Raw genomic sequence first — 19,900 nt, 5'->3', positions numbered from 1 at the left:
CACAGTCAAGATAACACAGTGTCACCTCACTGAGGGGACAAGGGGCCGTGCAGGGATGAAAGGCTGCAGGCTCTGGGCTTCTCTACCTGTTCCTTGAAACGTCATCTGCAGTCCATCTCTGGCAAACAATGTAGTTTCCAAAAGAGATCGGCTATTCTTCATGCCTTTAGATATTTCATTTCCTTCTCAGGAGTAAAGAATGTCCCAGACCCATCCCGTTTACCTCATTGCTCTTATTTATACTTAAATATTCAACTCAAAGAGCACCTACTCCTGGAAGCTTTTCTAATATCCCCTACTCCCTACCTAAGTCTGACCTGCTTTTCTTTACCTGAGCTTCCAGAATACTCTGAATACGACTGCTAGGGGAACAACCTTATGTGATGGTAAGCGGCAAATACTGGAGTGAGTGCCTGGGCCAGCAGGGCAGTTTGACCTCTTGAAGCTGTGTGGCCAAGAGGAGTTGCATGACTTCTCTGGGCCATTTCCTCCTCTGTAAAGTGAAGGTAATGGTAACCACCTCATAGAGCTGTTGCAATAGCTTACATGAGTTCACATATGTAAACAATTAGAACAGTGCCCTCTGGCTGGCACACAGGAACTTCTCTAAGTGTGAGCTTTCATTGTCTTTTGCACCATAGTTATTTCATCATTATTGTTGTTATGACTATTTCTCTAAGATCGCTGATCTAAAAAGAAAATGTTTTTCAGGACCTGCAGCCTGAGGATCCAGCGCTCTTCACTACACAATATTTTTCACTAAATGTTTTGTTGAGTAAATAAATAATTGATTTTTAAAAAGTGAGTGGCTGTTTATAGGCTCTGAGAGATTAGATATTAGCAAGGAAACGCATGGATTTTGTTTGTTTGCTTAAGCAAATATAAAAAATTGGGGTCTGGTATGGTTGCACTTGTAGTCCCCAGCTACTCTGGAGGCTGAGGCAGGAGGATCATTTGAGCCCAAGAGTTGGAGGCTGCAGTGAACTATGATGGCATGTGTGACTAGCCACTGTTCTCCAGCCTGGACAACATAACAAGACCTTGTCTCTGAAAAAGAAGGAATGGAAGGTAGGCAGAATTTGGGAATTAGCATTTTGCTGTAGTTACCATAACTTGCATTAAATTATTGGCTGTAATTTTCATGTTCACACATTTATGTTGCTTAGCAATAAAAATCTGTTATTTTATTGGATTAAGTTTAGGGATTTATGTTTTTATGGATAGTGCTAGCTTGTTTCTAAAGAGGATGGAACAAGAGGAAATGGGCTGAGACAGCAATAGAGAACATTCCAGAACATTCATTTATTCTGCAGAGCCATAGGTTTAATGAATGTTCAAAACTGTGGGCTATAGGATACAAGAGAAAATGCCCACAGTGGTTGCCTTTCCAGGGGGCCTGGGGTGGAAGGAATATAGTTTTTACTATACATCCTTTAGTACTGTTTGGGAAGTTTAACATATTAATTTCGTATTTTTTCCAGCTGAAATCTAGTTAGACAAATTTAGTACCAGAGTAGGTTGATGAGTATGGTAACATTCTGTGAAAGTGGCACTCAAGATAAACTGGGGTGGTTGGGGTGCAGTTGGGAGGACAGGTGTGCTGCCCCATTCCCCGTGGCTGTCCTTCTGCCCACACCTGGGAGGATCAGAGCACCTCCAGGGCGTCTCCTCCCAGGATCCTGCTCTTCCCCTCTTCCCACTTTCCTTCCATTTCCTGACCCTGAGACTTTGAGTTGGTTCTTAAATTCTGTGTGTCTCAATTTGCTCACTTATAAAATGGGGATGATACTCATTCCTATCCCATTGGGTTGCTGTGCGGACAAAAGGAGCTTCTCTGCAAGGCCTTTGAATGGTACCTGGCACATAATGAGAGCTGTGTAGGTATATGTTCTAATTATTATTGCCTTTTCTTTCTCTAACGTGCCATTTTTTTCTCTGGCTCTCAAACATCCAAATGCAAAAGGGGATGATGGTCAGCTGGTGGGGTGAAGGTGAGATGCTCCTTAGAAAGTCACCTTGGGTTTTCTTGAGTGAGGGTGCAGGGAGCTCTTCAGTTGTCTTCCAGGACTTTCCTGCTCAACACTGGGCTTGGATGATAGCATCAGACAGACAGGACCAAGCCGTTCTGTTTTCGTTTTAAAAGAGATAGGAAGTTGTGTCAAGTTTCACCTTTCACTGGTAATCCATTTTAGGTATTTGATATTGCTCTTCATGGGGGTGGAGGTGGGGGACAGGGTGGGGATAGGGAAGGGTGCCTGGATAAGGCTGTATTCTCCAGCTGAGCTAGGAGTAGATGCCTAACCTCACCCCCTCGCTCCTGCGTCAGCACTGGCATTTGGGCAGCAGTTTGTGTAGTAATTATCATAGAGATTACTTTAAAATAGGACGGGCATAGATTTCAATCTTATCTGGTAACGGTTAACTTATTAATGATCGTTTTGGCCTGTTGGCAGCCGTTCTGTCTTTAAACTGGAGATAGATACAATCTCTCAAGCTGCTCAGGATAAGCAATTGTGTGGGAGACCAGGAAGAGCTCCTTGACATTGCAGGAAGAGTTTTCAAGAAGTTGGCCTCTGTCAGTTTGATGAGAACTGGCTGGGGAGGACCCTAGAGGGCCCCTTTATGGATGGTGCACGTGCAAAGCAAAATCTTGGCCACTTGCAGATTTTTATTTGGGTACATTTTCTTTCAGCATGCTTTCCTGAAGATTCTAAGGACTTTCAGTCTGAAAGGGCAGGAGCAGCTAAGAAATTATGGTCAATATCTATGTTGAGGCTACCCTATCTGCTGAGGTCACAGGAGCACCCCCACATGTTCTTGCTACCAGAAAACACATTCTCTAGAACAGATCACTCAAGAGGTTAGGCAGTCTGCTGTGAACTCAGTCTTTAAATACATTACAGTGTGGGCTCTGTCATAAATAGTTTTCTTCCCCTGACCTGATGGAGAGATTGGATATATAATTATGATTTGCCCCAATTTGAGAAGACCACTTTTCTTGAGGATAGACTAACTCATAGCTTAGCACATATTTACATTTATGTCTGGAATAAATTCTAGCTGATTCCTCCTTCCTTGTAATAGTGGTGACTGGGCATTGACCTTTATATTATTGTGGAAAAATTCACATCATGTGACATTTACCATTTAAACCATTTTTAAGTGTGCAAGTTTAGTGGTGTTAAGTACTTTCACACTGTTGTGCAACCATTCACCACCACCGTCTCCTGAAAGTTTTCATCATCCCCAAGTGAAACTCTGCATCCTCTGGTAACTCCCCATTCTTCCCTCTGTCAGATCCTTACAACCACGGCAGGCAGTTCATTTTTAGCACTTGCTTTTCACTGAGTGCCTGCTATGTGCTAGGGACACCAGCCTGGCAATAGAAAGATGAGTGAAATGTGATCTCTGCCTTCTAGGATCTCATAGGAGGAGTGTCAAGGAATTTGGGGTCCATGTTTTAAATCCTCTTTAATTCACAATGGGAGAGCCATGCTCTGGAATTAAGAGAAGTACAGGCATAGCCAAGCCTTGGCCATGAGGAGAGGCTTCCTAGGAGAGACATCCACAATGAATCTTAACTTCTCATAGTCTTGGTTTCTTTTTTCCTTTTTTCTTTCTTTTCTTTCCTTCTTTCCCTTCCTTCCTTCCCTTCTTTCCTTCCTTCTTTCTTTCTCTTTCTTTTTCTTTCTTTCTTTTTTCTTTTTTTTTTTGATGGAGTTTTGCTCTGTGGCCCAGGATGGAGTATAATAGCGCCATCTTGGCTCACTGCAACCTCTGCCTCCCAGGTTCAAGCAATTCTCCTGACTCAGCCTCCCGAGTAGCTAGAATTATAGGCTCCCATTGTCACATCCAGCAAATTTTTTTGTATTTTTAGTAGAGACACGATTTCACCAGGTTTGCCAGGATGGTCTCAAACTCCTAGCCTCAAGAGATCTACCCGCTTCGGCCTCCAAAAGTGCTGGGATTATAGGTGTGAGCCACTGTGCCCGGTGGTTTCTTATATAAAATTGAGATAACCTTGACTTTAGAGGGTATCCATGAGCTTTAAGTGACATGGTGTAATTGAAGCACCTAACACAGTGCCTAGACTTGCAAAGCAATCCTAAATGTCAGAGCTTCCTTATTATTTAAGAAAGTGCAGACATTAGCCAAAAGGATAGATGAAGGAAGAGGAATGCAATTGCAGGGGATGGCATGAGCAGAGGTTCCAAGGCAACAGACTGCAGATGTGCTCTCCAGACTACAAGGAAGGAGCCATCACAAAAGCTGAAAAGAATATTTGTTAGTGAAGTCACTAATAATATTGAATGTGAAAGAAATTGTTCAATGTGTCATTAATATAATAGTACATATTAAAATTTTAAGTAACATTGGATATTATTTCCATTATTTGATTTTACTGTGTCACAGCTCCACTTATAAACTTAAATTGGCCATAAGAGAACTCTGAACTTTCCCTTTAAACTGTTCTTTCCCCAGTATTTCCATCCCAACTACTTAGGGCTACATCCTTGAGGTCATCTTGAATCTTACACTTCTCCTTCACTCCCATATTGGGTCCATCTCTTCCTCTCCATTTCTGATGTTCCTGCTCTCGCCACACCACGAGTGCAGCTCAAGTGGATTGCTGTAGAGGCTCTCTAACTAGTTTCCTTGATTTTCCTCTTACTCTCCTACCATCCCTTTTTCACCCAGATGATAAGGAAAGAAAACATTAAGCTTTAAGTCAGATGATGTCACTGATTCACGTACAGATCTCCAATTTCTTCCCATTGCACTGAGGAAGAAAATCCAATTTCTCTTTATTCACTCAAGACCATACGTTTTCTAGACCTTTTCCATCTCTCCAATCTCATTGTGTATTTTTATCTGGTTTATTTTTAATGTCCTTCACATTGGCCAAAATCATTCCCACCTTAGGGTTGCAGCCCAACCTGCTTGCTCAGTCTGGAACAATCTTCCTTGAAGCTGGCTTGTCATTCAATTCTCAGCCTAAATGTCACCTCCTCAGAGAGGCCTTCCTTGATTGCCCAATCTAAAACATCTTCACCATTCAATTTCAATCCTTACACCTTGCTTTGTATTCTTCATAGATCTGTGGCTTGGAACTTTTCCCATTTATTGGTTGACCTTTTTGCCTCTCTCCACTAGAATTTTAGCTCCTTGAGAGGAGGGATATACAGATCTCATCTTTGTGTTCCATAATTTGTACCCCATTGATTACAACAGTGCATGGAACATGGCGTGTGCTCAGTTAAGTGTTGGCCAAATACTTAAGCATGTGAATCTTATTAAAATCAATAAATGGTTGACATATGCACAGTCGATGCATAACACAGGCAGCTGCAATGGGCACTGGGATGAGAAACTTGTACATCTTGTCCTAGGAGTTTTCAAACTCATTGAAGTAACAAACACATAAACAATTTCAACATGCCATTAGTTGAGACTAATGAAATATCAGAATTTTAAGTATGAGTTATTATTTTCTATAATGCCTTAACCTAATCCCCTTTCTCCCATCTAACTCATCTCTTCCTTGTTCTTTTCACACCTATGGCCTCTCTTGCTCACCTGCCCTACCTAACCAGAATGTGTCATACCTAACTGGGCTCCAAAGTGGAGAATTGCTTGTACTTCTTTGTACCCCCCAAAATTTTTTCTCTGCATATGGCAAATACATCTTAGTCTGTTGACAATTTTATTGACTGACTGACAATATGAATGTGATACTTCATATCAAATGCTTAGATGTGTTTTTACCATGAAATTCTGATGTATGATGTTTCTGACACAATGACTCAGCATGTAGATGGAAGAGCTTTATAGAGAAAATGAGGAGAGATTCTGTTTCTCATTGAAAACATACACAGGTAATACCTACTTTTCCAAAAGTTAACAGAGGAAATCCTTGTGGCCATAGTGTAAACATTGTAAATAAGCAGTCTGTTATCAATCATGTTTTATTACCATTGGAACATGTTGAGTGCTTTGATAATGACCTCGGGAGCCAGTAGCCTCAGTAACCTAGATGTTACCAAGGAACTCTAGAACAGCTCAAAGCCTACAACATTGACCTTCAACCTGCCTGGAAGCAGATGGAACACTTTGTGAACAACTGGCCATGTGTAAATGTTAACCTGTTTACTTAGTGACGTTAGAAGCAGCAAACGAGCAGCGTATGCTTTTGTTTTTCCATTTTGTAGCGCTTCAGTGGTTTTTGTTAAGACAAGTTCTTCAAATATTAAACAAAAGGCTGGGAAATATTAGATTCATTAGCAATGTACAACTTGCTACCATTGCTTTAGAGGCAACTGTGCATTGTGCTTAAGAGAAGTAACATTAACAAACATTACTTATTTCTGTGGTTGTCAACATTTAATTAAACAGGGCCCCTACATCTTAAGATGTCACTGTTTTGTATGTGTGCAATAAAAGGTTCAAATTAAAATACTGTACAATTAGTTTGCATAGAAAAATGACTTTTGCAGACCTCCACAATAGACAGTTTAGAGAAATAAGCATTTTGTGTTTAAATTGTGCTCCTTAGTATTTTAAACAGATGGCAATGGCTTTCCTCTTGATTATAACTTTGAGGCATGCTTTACTAAATGGAATCAGCGGGGTTCATTAAGGTCCCATTTGATGTATCAGTATTATAAAAATACCATGTTAATTATCCTCAAACGTTGCAAGTTACCTCCATTTTCCTGCAATCAGAAGATGAGAGAAACCCTGTGAAGCAAATTAGTCCTAATTGAAAGAGGACTGATTAATATTTAAATAAGGCATTGTGTGAGGGATTCTGCCATGAGAAAAATAGGCTGAACATCTGAATTAATTGCATAGCAGGTTAAATTAAATTTCATATAATGGGTTGGAAGATGAGTTGGCACAGTGCTTTAGCAGTGAGCACAATGGCTGAAATACCAGTCTTTTCTTTCACTCTTGGCTGGATTCCATCGAGGTCCTTGTAGCCATTACCTCTTTGTTGTCTCTTTCAATGCAAACAAAGGTACTAACAGAAAATTGCTACCACATTTTAAAAAATGTTAATCCTTTTTGGGAGACAGCACCTGTCTACATTTTCTCCATTTCTCTTCCACCTTGTCTGTAAAATTGGGAAACATTAGTATCTTTTTCCTTGCCAGGTTTAATGAGGATTGATGTCATAAAATGCTAATGGCTGGAATATAGTTAGAATTGTGCTATTAGTGGGTTATCACTGTCTGACATTTTCACTGCACAGGAGCATGCATGTGGAGTCTGTTTAAAGTGATTGGGTTACTTAAGGGTCCCTGTTAGGGATATTTAATCCAACATAAATTACTTATGCACTTTGTTAGTGTTCAAAGGAAGAGTGTCACGTTGTACATGCTGGCAGTTTTCCAGTCAAGAGCTGTTAATTACTGTACAGCGACTGAATACATTTTGCAGCAGTGGAAGTCATGCGGATGGGGGGATGGGGACTATATCTATATTCCATCGAACTAAAAATGAATAAATGAGAGCATATAGGAAAAGAAATAGACTGAAGTCATTTTTGCCCTTAGGAATTATAGTGCCATTTGTTTTCATTTTGAAAATAAAAACAAATGACAGTACGATTTCCTCCGAGGGAAAGTACTTTAGTTGTAAAGCATTTCTCTCCCAAAACCAGCAATTATCTATTTGTATGCTGATGAAAACCAAATAAATTTCCTAAAGCCTCATTTCAGAATTTTACAACTTTGTGAACCTCAAGGTTTGCTCAGATATTGACTAATCAAGCCAAAAATGATAGCAATGATAAAAACAATTTTAAAAATATTTTATGACTACCATAATGTTTCTAAAATTACATTTTAACAAACTTTGGTAGATCAGCAACTGTCTTTTTAATGTAACTTTGAAGGGTCAAGTTAATTTTCATATTAAAACTATGAAATCTGCTGTTATTGAAAACCTAAGTGGGAAAAAGAAAAGTTCTTTTAAAAGCCTGTGTTTCTCCTTTGAGTAACATTGCAGCCAAGTCAAAGAGCTGAGCTAATCTGTGTTCCTGAGTGTGTACCCCTGGTGTTACTTAGAAACGTGTTCATAGGCAGTATCTATCTATCTAAATATCTATCTAGATATACATTTATATCTGTCTATATATTAGATCTTCCCAATACTATCCATTTTCCAAAATAGCCTGAAGCATACATTTTTGGGGGCCAACAATTCATTTTTGGCATCTAAGATATTACAAAATATATGGTTTCTAAGCCTTTGTAAAATAACCCCTTTTCTGAATTATGGTTCTGAATAAAGAATGTTTCATTTTTGTAGTTCATATTGTAGCCATCGTTTAAATTAAGACTTGGAAATATGTGCCTAGCATATTTATAAACTTCCTTTTGAAAGGAAAAAAAAGTTCGTTCTTATTGAGGAATGATAAGTTAGGCCCAACTGGGTCAAACGCATGCTGCTATTTTAATAACAGAATTAAAATGTTTTGATTAGCAATATTAAAAAGAATTTCTTATTACTGGGAGCTCACTGCTATTTTATACAAATTCGTGGTAACAGATATAAATCCTTACAGTTAGTTCTAATGCTTAGCATAACATCTATTAATGAATTCATGCTTCGAAAGATTTCAAAGATGTTTCTGCTTTGAACACAGAGTTGTAAGACTTGATGTTAGGGAGTTGATTCCTAATAATTCACATGGGATACCAGTGAAATACGAAGCCCAGCTAAATTTAACCAGCTAACACCCATGTGAACGAAGAGCAGTAGGTCACAGTTTTGCAAGAAAGGACCTATTACCATGTTCAAATATATAGAAGTCTATATTCATCTCTTGATGAGGATCATACTTATACCGACAACTCCTCTAAGGCTAATGGGAGTTCACCAGAAATATCATTTGTGCACTTCTGGGCAATGGACCAATCTCATGAGTGGATTGTGAGTGATGAGACTATTTCAATGCAGTCTATAAAAAATCAGATTGAGCAAAGGCAATAATTCCTTCATAATTGGCTTAATGATGAGAGGAAACATGAAAAGATATAAATCTGTGCAACAAATCAAGAATGTTTTAGAAAGGTACTTAGACTCAAACCAGTTGGTGCTGTCAAACAGAAAGTCTGGTTTTAAAAAGAAAACACTGTCATGTTTTAAATTGTCTTTAAGTCATTGAAAATTTTTTAAAAGACCTTGTTCATATGACATAAGGACGCATTTCATGTGACTAACACAGAAACAAAGACAATAAATTGCAAAAATGTCTGCAAATCTTGAAGATCGCATGTTTAAAAATCTGAAGTGTAATTGAAGGATAATTTCATGGTCTATAATTCTAGCATCCCTTAGGTAGACAGAGATTTCTGCCTGTTGGAGATGTTATATGCTTTTATAAAATCCGGAACCTTCTCTGTAATCAAGTGTTTTACTAACCAGTAGTAAAACACTTGATTTCAGGACCTAGAACTGAAAATCTGGATGTAACTTTAGCATTAAACCAGAAACCAGAGATGTTTCTTTTGTAGATTACACCCACTCTGTTTCTTTAGCAGGTGGTAGCTTTCATGGTGAAACCACAAATAAAGGGATGCAAAGGTGCAAAGCCTTCAGCGGTCACCTCTCACCTCTTCTCCACTCCCCCTTCCCCAATGCTTCCCCACTCCTTCTGGACTAATCACAGGGACCCTGGTTTGGAGGTTTTTTTTCCTCCTTTCTCTCTCTTTCTTTTTAAAGAATTCTATTATTGCATTAAATTGTCTCATGTTCTTATGAAAAATTGAGATCCTATGTGCCTGGCTTAGAATGTAAAATATTTGGTGTTTCTAGGGCAGCAGAGGCAGAAAATTATCATTAGCTAAATATTGAGACTTAAGTAGGCGGAGCATATTTCTTTCTGACTACTTGAAACTTTAAGAAGTTAAATGATAAAATCGCTTTATCCAGTACACAGTACCTGAATGTCACTCAAATGGCAAGTGCTGTTAATCACATTTCTCAGTGTCCAAGGGTTACAGGCTTATGGGACTGACAATAATAGTGGATTCTAGATCTTGTAAGCTTTCTTATCCGAACCCATATTGCTAAAGGAAAATAGCTTATTTATCAGATTGAAAGAAGTCCTTGCAGAGTCTGTAGCACAACGCTGTGAAGTTCATGCATCTGTAGTCCAGAAAAATGTCAGTCTAACTGCTGCGCCCGCCTCCTTTTTTAGTTCTTTTAAAAAATGAGATGTTTGTCCTCATGGCCCACCAAGTTTCATTCTTCTATTGCTTTTCTTACACATTCGTCTCAGGCGTTTCTGTTGATCCATGACTTTGCTAGTCAGTAAAACCTGTCCCCTAAGATGCCAGCAGCACTCTGAAGTAAGTCATCACAGTGACATGGAACTATGGACCATCCTAGAAAGAGGACAGAACAAAAGTGTACATGGATATTGTGCAGTTTCAGTATTGACTCCATTGGGGCTCATTTAGTGTGTTCAATGAAAGAAAAAATAAAATTAAGTGAAACAAATCTCGAACCCATCAATGGCTTTGAATGAGTGCAGATGGAGTGTATAACCTTTTGTCTTATTTTGCCACTCTTGAAGCTTGCACCTTGATAAAGCTTCAGTCCTGTATGTCTACACTCATGTGGTGCATGGCTCACAACATCTATTCAGTCACCCTTTTTGAGTACCGACTCCAACCCTGGAGCTCCATTTGTTCTGGAGGTAGAATCAGAGTGAGGCAAAGTCCCAGTTCTTGATGAGCCCTCCTCATGGGGAAGGCAGTCCTATGAACACTGGAGGCTGCTTCAGTGTGAGAAGTGCAGTGACAATGATGAGGATGAAGTGGGAGGGGAATGCACATAAGCAAACCATCCACCTGGAGAAATGGGAGCTGGAGAGCCACTGAGAGAGTGACCTCTGAGTTGGGCCTTAAAGAAGGAAGTCATCAGGCCGATTGAGAGACTAAGGGGAGAAGGCAGAGAGGTGGGAAGATCACTGGATATTTACCAGTGGGGTGACCAGTAGATATGTTTAAAATGTGACATTTATCAGGTTAGAACGGCTATAGAGAAGGCTAAAAGGGTAGGTTGGAATCCCTTTGTGCCTGAAGATCCTATGTGCCTGGCTTAAGCGTAAACTTGGCTGCTTCCCTATGTGTAGTGCTACCTTCCCGAGTGGCTGATGGTGAGCCTCTGGGGGAGCATGGACTGGCCTCAGTCTCATATTGGATGTAAGTAGGTGCTTAATGAGTGTCCAGAAAATGAAACAAGCATCTGGTGAATTTATTGATTAAATAAACTTACCATTTTTTTCTTCCTTTCTTTTTGCATAAAATACTCCCACATAGACATATTATAATGAAGTCCCACTCGAGAAATAGCATAGGATCAGGGGATTTCACCCTAAGGGGGACCTTTAGGATTCTCAGACCCACATTATCAACCTTGCAGATACTCACTGAGTGACTCGCCCAAGGCTGCAGTACTAGGGGCTGTCAGGGCTGACGCCTGGGTCTTCTGAGTCCAAGTCAAGTGTATTTTGCACTCTACCGTGGACCTACTAAGATTTTCTGAAATACCACCTTGTGGTAGAAATATAAGGATAGAACTTTCTTAAAGCATAAAGGGATTTCTGTGGCTACTATATATCATTTTCTGCTAATAGTTGATATTTAAAAACCCTTTACTGTGATATTTAATAGTCCTATTAATTAAAAACTTTGCCAAATTTGACTGGTTTTGGAATTGACATTTACTTTACTAATTTTACTTTTAAAAGAAAATGGATCTTGGATGTGTTGTCACTCCAAATTGTGTGGGATAATCACACGGCTGCTTTTCTAGAGCTCGGACACTTTTCTTTTTCTTTTTGGGGGTGTAAAGACAAGCATACAGAAGTTAGTTTTTAAAAAGTAGCAGCCAGAAGAGATACAATTCAGATTATCTGAAACTCACATCCTATACACAGTGTAGCTGGGTTAGTGATAAGGTTTCCTAGACCACTGCATTTAGCAGCAGCAAATTATAAAAAGGACTGCTGGCTACCATGTCAGGCCACTAGCTGACCACAAAAACGTGACAGCCAAGGTATGTAGGACCTTGGCAAACTTTTTTTTTTTTTGAGACGGAGTTTCACTCATGTTACCCAGGCTGGGGTGCAATGGCGCGATCACGGCTCACCGCAACCTCCGCCTCCTGGGTTCAGGCAATTCTCCTGCCTCAGCCTTCTGAGTAGCTGGGATTGTAGGCACGCACCACCATGCCCAGCTAATTTTTTGTACTTTTTTTAGTAGAGACAGCGTTTCACCATGTTGACCAGCATGGTCTCGATCTCTTGATCTCGTGATCCACCCGCCTCGGCCTCCCAAAGTGCTGGGATTACAGGCTTGAGCCACCACGCCTGGCCCAAACTTTTTAAAAAATACCTACTCCTAAGAATTTAAGAAGCATAAAGGTCTGGGGCCATTTTCTATAACACTTAGCACATACTTAGTAGCTACTGAGAATATCATCTTTTATGGCAAATTATATTAATTAATGTTTTAACCCAAAATTCTGATTTATCAAGAAAAAGGAAGCTGTAAGCTTGTTAATAAAGCATTGATTACATGGGGTTTCACCATGTTGGTTAGGCTGGTCAGATCACACCTGACCTCATGATCTGCCTGCCTCAGCCTCCCAAAGTGCTGGGATTACAGGCTTAAGCCACCACGCTCAGCCTCACTTTAGGAATATTTTCATCTAAAATTGTTCAAGTGCTGTGAAATATTTGTTATTTCTAAGCTATGAGTGAAAAGATCTATCAGACAGTTTATCTCTTAATATTAACAAGCACGTACTGAACGTTTCTCATATGTCAGGCACCAGGTTAACTACTGGGAGATTACACAGATTCAGAGGTCTGAGGCTTGCCATCAAGAAGTTTATAATCCAGTGCAAGAGTGAGAAAGGCAGATCCAGAGAAAGCTTTCCCAGGATGTTCTATTAATATACAGCTATTTCTTTTTCTTTTCATTATATTGCCTTTTCTTAGCATTACCTTTATTGATCTTAAGTATGCTTTTGATTATAGTGAAAACTATAAACTCCTTTCTTCCATATGCTCGACTTGGAATTCTCTTCTCTGATTTTTTTTGTAACTTAACTGAAGTGAGAACTTTGGGGAGTTCAAGCACTGTTTCATTTATTTCTTTTTTTCAAGCTCGAGCTTTGTGACCAACAGATGACTATAATCATTTTAGGATATGACATTTTGTTAGAAGCACAGGAACCCATTTATTTAGCACAACGCTCTGTGTTGGAGTCAGTGTTACTATTCCCATTTTGTAGGTGAGAAATTCAAGATTCCGAGAAGTAAAATGCATTTACTTGATTTTCACAGAGCAAATAAGTTGGGTTGCCATTTGGCAATAGTCTCTATTCCAAAAAGATAAATCTTAGTGACCTTCCATGGCATTTTAACAGTCAAAACTTTTTGACTATGGAAAAATAATGGGGTCCTTTATTTGTAATGCAGTGGAGAGAGCCATGGACTGAGGCTCCTATGATGAGTTGTGTTTCCAAGTGGTGGTGGGATTTAGAGCAGATCACTTAACTTCTCGGAATAGGTTTCTCCAACTGTAAAATTCAGAGACCTAGCAGACAAAATATGTAATGTAAAATCTGTTATGTAATTCTCAAATATTGAACATTAGAGTTGTAAAGTACCTTTATAATATTTTTAATAAAGGTTGACTCTTCAGGTATTTTCACAGCTCATGAGAATATGAAAGGTCCATGCCAAACTGTTGTAAAGATTAGGGATTATCATAGTAAGAGGCTCAGGTTGGACATTAACTATGTACTAAACTGGGGTCACAAATTATTCTCAGAATGATATAAAGTGCACTGAACACATATAAGCCAAGTTGTAGGCTCCAAAGTCTTCCTAAAATCCTTCAGTTTCTCAGCAGGATGGGTTCTCAAAGCAGGTTTGCTGCACATCATTAATATGAACTTCAAAAATTGCATAGTGGAAGTCATACACCACTGAGATTTTCATAATTTAAACATAACTGTCAATGAAAGGAGTTAGAACTCACAATAGCAACTGGTTTCCAGCCATTTGAGAATGGTGTGTGTGCTTTTCATAGAGGCTTTTATCACCTCCCACTGGAGTAGTGAGGGTCTCAGTTCCAAACTGTGCAAGCTGGGTTTTGCTGTCATCCTTCAAGACAGCATTTGTCTAGGCAAAGTGAGCCGACCGTCAAGACCACTGCAGGCACTATTGAAATCTACTGGCCTTTCATTCCTTGATTGCTGACCTGTCTATTTCTACTTGTGAATCATCCATTATCACCTTTAAATCCCATATTCAAGATCTGCTTCCACCTAGACATCTTAGATGACCCTTTCTTCACTATGAATTTACCAGTTGCTATGTTTTAAGAAGCAGAAATAATTTAAGAAAAAAGCAAATCAATCGTCCTGTAATCTGAAAAGTAAGATAGTACAATTTACAATTTGTGCATGTATCAAGTCAGCGTGAGGTAAAGGGAAAAGCAAGAATTATGAAGCTGAATGTGCGTGGGTTTAAATCCTGTTGGCTGTTAGCTTTGTGGAATTAGGGAAGATACGTGACCTCTTTCATTTCTTCATTTGTAAATGGGGTCTAGAAAGCCAATGTTACACAGTTGTGTGATTTAAATGACAGTGTATATAAAGCCCTCACATAGAACATGTCAGAGTCTTTGGTTGGGTTTTCTACACTGATCCTCCCTTTCCATTAGTGAGATAATTGTGGGTGACTGAAGTGAAAATGAGTTTAAAGACTGGGAACATGCCAATGAAATTCATAAAACAGTAAACTTAAGTTTAACTCTATTTCACTATATGATTAGAGTTTCTAAGTCATAGTTAAAATATTCAGTCTAATTTAGAAAATCTAAATTGATATAATGATGGCTCATAAACACCTTCTACATTTATTCGGGGGTGCAACTTAAATTTCCTAATTAAAAATGGTGACACTTTAGAGGGCGGTAAGTGACAAATGGCTTCTGTAATAATCCCTTCATAGGAAATGTGAGTTATTTTGTAACAAAAAGTAACATACATATAGACTTAAAAAATTTCTCACATACAGACTGACTAGATGATGATTTGGGTGATTTTTCTCCTTTCTCTTCTATTGTAGATCCACAAAGCAATATTGTAGCTTTTATCACCTAATAAAATTTAATAGAAAGTTTTGGGAAAAGTTAATAAAAAGATAGTATTAATCCAGGTGTGATGGTTGGAATTTCAATCATGATTTTGACTCTCTGCATATATTTGAAGAAAAATGAAAATGGTATATATCAGTTTATGGTAATTTCAAAGAGGTGCCTACAGCAGGAGTCACCTTGTTTTAGAGAAGTATTTCACTATTTGAGAAAACAAATCTATTTTTGTATTTTGGACATGTTCCAAATTGTAGGTCCCATAGAGATCTTTCTTTTCTGGAGGATGACCTGCTCAGTAAGAAACAGTGTCATATCCATATCTACATCTATCTATATCTATATTTATATTTATATATGTGTGTGTGTATATATATATATCTGACACTGTATATATAGAGAGGCAAAAAAATATGTGTGTGTGTATATATATATATAAATTTTGCCTGTTGCCTGGCAAAATTTAGCAAGTGACCTCTTTTTCTGACAACAGATGGCAGTATTTTCAGGGACAATAGCCATGTATTTATTAGCTACCGGAGAGTCTTTTACCACATTTCTTTCTCCAGCTTCCCCCTCCTGCTTCCCCACCTCCCTAATCAGGAGCTAGTGCACACAGGAGAACTTGGTTAGCACTTTGACTTTGTAGGATTTTTTTTTAATAGAAAAAGAAATGGCTGGAATAAATTCTCCCTTTGTTAAAAAGTTTTAAGTTTAAGATACAGTCTCTGCTGTTACATTGATTTAGAGAAACTAAAATTTACAGCTCTATTTTTTCTTTTTTTTGAGACAGAGTCTGGCTGGAGTGCAGTGGCGTGATCACTGCTGACTGCAGCTTCAAACTCCCAAGTGATTCTCTGGCCGCAGCCTCTTGGATAGCTGGGACTACAGGCATGCACCACCATGCCTGGCTAATTCTTTTTTTATTTTTTGTAGAGACAGGGTCTCACTATGTTGCTCAGGCTGGAACTCTATTTTTTTTTTAATAAAAGAAAAGCTTCTTTTGTACATAGGAATGATTACTATTGCCTAAACTATATTCTACAGATACAACTTTAAATAAACTTGATAACTATCAAAATGCATTTTTATTTACAATGGGAAGTTTACTATACTTATAAAGGGTTTGGTAATGTAAAAGTATGGTAAATAATGTAATGGTATGTACATGTATAAATGGTAAATAATGTAGTGGTATGCATATAGTGTGTAAAGGCAATGTAAAAGTATGATCATACTGTAAGAATATGATCATACTTTTACATGACACTTTAAAAGAAATTGTAAGATGTCTGATGATATGCCTGTTCATATAGGCATACGGCATTTCCGCACTTTGAAAGGAGCTATATCTTAAATACTCTGCTGTATTCCTTTAGCACTTGATTATGCATTATAGTTGTGGGCATGGAGAGGCATTGATTCTGAGCGGGGCTAGGAAGTAGAGTGAGTTTTGCACATGCAGAGAGGATAAAGAAAAGCAAAGAGAAGCAGCAGAAGTCCTCACAGCAGGGGTGAACAACATGGAAATGACAACAAATATTAACAGTTGAGCTTATCCTAAGTGAAATGATTGGAAGGTGGGGTTGTACCACATTGTGAAGATCCTTGAATGACTCTGCGGACCTGCCTGCAGTTTTCACATTAAAAACAAGGACTCTTTCCTTTCCTGTAAATACTCGAGTGGAAGCCCAGTGTGGTTAATGAAACCAATACATACTGTAGTGCTTTCGAAGCCTATTCCTGAAAACACTTCCACAAAATTCGTAGTACTATACTATCTGTACTGTCTTCCGAGCTAAGGTGGAAAACTAGCATTGTAAAAACCACTCATAGGCAAGGTACACATTCGTTCATTTATTTGTTCATTCATTTTACAAACTGAGTACTAGTGTGTGCCATACAGTTGTAAGTATATAGTATTTACAGTAGAAGAGTGAACTATGAATCATTTGAGAGATACAGCCGAGTTTCATCAGAAGAAAAATGGTTTGCAAAGCAAATCAACTTCCAAGTGTTACATGGCTGAATTGTAGGACATATGAAATACACTGCTCACTGAGTGAAATAATACTCTGTAATGATTCCAAAGCAGAAACACACACATATTATGCATACTCTCATTTCATTTTATATTGTCAAATATAAATATCATATATATGACTACACACACACAGAATATTCATCTGTTGATCTAAATGATTATGTACCTATACGAAATGACAAGAATAAACCCATTAAATTATATTTTTATTTTACTTAGAAATATGTTTCAATATTTTGTCGATTGAAACACAAATTAAATTTCATTTTTGGCTAGGCAATCACTTTTGTGTTCTCTTTAACTTTTGACACCAGTTTGTGTCTGCTGTGTAAAAAGTAGAATGGCTGTCCTATTTCTGTCTGTTTCCATTACACCATTCTTTCTGTGCTGCATTCTCTTTCTCTCTGGGCCTAGTGGGACATTAAAAGTTCTGTAATTATTTTGATAAGATCAGGATTGTGGATTTTTTTGGTTCCACTTAGTTATTTGCTAATAATTCAGCTTTAGTGCTGAAGGCTAACAAATTTCCTATTTAACAATGCACGTTTAAAACATGATACCCTGAAGAATACTGTGATTACTAATCTATAGTCTATCAATTATCTAAATTATATAATTATCCCTCAATTTCAGGAAACATACTATATATGTTATAGTACTATATAATGTTTAATTTCTGAACATTAAAGAAAGCAAATCAATGTTGAGTATTACGACAGTAAATGAATGTTATCCTGATGAGAAAATTAATCAGGACCTACCTATGAAAAAATTTTTTACAAAGTAAGAATTATCCAATAATACAAACTCTTATATTCAGAAACTAAAATGGGATAACAACAGTGATTACCCAGGCTACAAGACTTCACAATGGAAACAGAACTCTCAGACATCTAAGGAACTGTCCCCGTAAGTTAATCATTGAAATCAACCATGAGCTAGGCCAACCATAATAACCTATATCTTTAAAAAATTATAATTATTCTGTTCTCAGTCCTATGTAGTCATAGTGGGATTGTTATTGGCTATACTCTAAAATTTAGGTTTTTTTTTTTTTAATCAGCAAGAAAGGCATTAACTGTGAATATATTATTAAAATCAGGAAGAAAAGTCCAAACTATCAGGTCCACAGTTGCTAAACTCACCCTGGGGAGTCCACAGTAAGCCTCAAGTCAGTGTTGGTTCTGGGTTCTGCAGCAGGAGTGAAGAAATTCAGGAACATCCCAGAGAGTAAAACTGTGGGAATGTATGTGGGATGTATGGATTTAGAATCCTTCCATGTGACTCGGAACCCCTGGGAAATCTTGCAATAGAGACTTCATTGACTTGTTTAACCTTGCATGTACCAACTTACTTAATTTATATTGGTGCATGACCTACTAACCATGCTGTGGAACCCCCTTTGGGAAGTGTTATTCTGGAATCTTCCTGATCTTGAAATAAAACTTGAGAGCTCCTCTGTGTTGCTAAGAGAACTACCAGGACAAAGGGTAGGGGACAAAGGGGAGAGGAATTCTCAGAGCCTTCCCAGTTCCCTGTTCCCAATGACACATCCAGTTGAGATATTTTCTTTCTCACCTGGGTTCTTGTCCACAAAAAGGTCAAGTCTGCTCCTGAGAAGATGCTGTGAAACTACCATACTATCCAACAAATATGAAATAAGTCTGTTGATTTCTTTAAAACCTTACCATTTTAATGATTGAAAATATTTTGTTGAACAGTGTGACATTATGAATCTACTCAGTCTTTGCTTGAAACTTAAGGGTCCCAAATAAAACTATACATTAGATTACTCATAAAAGTATAAAAAATAAAGGCTTTATGCAACAGGGAGTAAAAACCAGTGCTTTGTATCCATCAGTTGCAATTGGCGTTGTTGGTATCATGGAGAATGTACACCCTCTCTTTCTCTTTTTGACTTGAACATATCAATGTAAGCAGTTGAGGGAGACGGAAACCAACTGTTTTTCCATTCACCTTATTATTGAGCTGTGGTTACAGAACTTCCGTTTTTGTTATCAAAAGATCTGAACTAAAGCTTCAGTTATGCAGGGAGAAAGAGTTAACATTTAAAAGTGTAGAAAAATACCTCCAGACACCTGTTCTGAGTTTGTAATATAATATTCAGAATAATATTACCTGATAAATTACAGTTAAGAACTGGTGTTAGAAACATGGCTTATTATACTGTCTATCACATATTCAGTGTCTTTGTTCTTGTTTATTCCTTTTACTTAAGTTTTAAAGAACGTTTCTTTCTTCTGAGAGATCTAGCACCTAACAGGTGTCTAATAACAGAATATCTGCATGAAAATTATCTCAAAGTTATCCTCAGCAAAGGACAAACAAATCATCCAATACTAGTTTAAGACAGACCTTAAAGCATTACAATTAACCAGCAAGGCACACTTGTTAAGCTGTTTCCCTCCAGGGAATGATATGGTGCCCCAGGTAGCATTTTGAAAGATATTGTAGAGAGCTGAAGAAGTTAGTGCAAAATCTCTCTGATGCACAATGCCTTTGAAAAAAGAAAAAGAAATCAAAGCATAATTTACATAGATAGGGTCTCTCCAAATTTCATTTAAATATAGAATTTTTAAACAGTAAGATAATATGAATTTCTAAACAGTGTTACGGTATGATGACTAGTATATGTTTATTACAGCTAACT

General features: G+C 38.0%; 1 protein-coding gene across 2 annotated transcripts in view; it reads left to right on the top strand.

Moving 5' to 3' along the window:
- The window catches only part of TOX (thymocyte selection associated high mobility group box), a 306,725-nt gene that overhangs the window by 82,146 nt on the left and 204,679 nt on the right, over positions 1-19,900 (top strand). The window lies entirely within an intron of this gene.

Source organism: Sapajus apella, unplaced genomic scaffold (assembly GCF_009761245.1).
Source record: "Sapajus apella isolate SASKATOON/1434 unplaced genomic scaffold, GSC_monkey_1.0 scaffold35, whole genome shotgun sequence".
Taxonomy (NCBI): domain Eukaryota; kingdom Metazoa; phylum Chordata; class Mammalia; order Primates; family Cebidae; genus Sapajus; species Sapajus apella.
The sequence above is the reverse complement of the archived record's forward strand: the minus strand, read 5'-3'. Positions and strand labels throughout refer to the sequence as shown.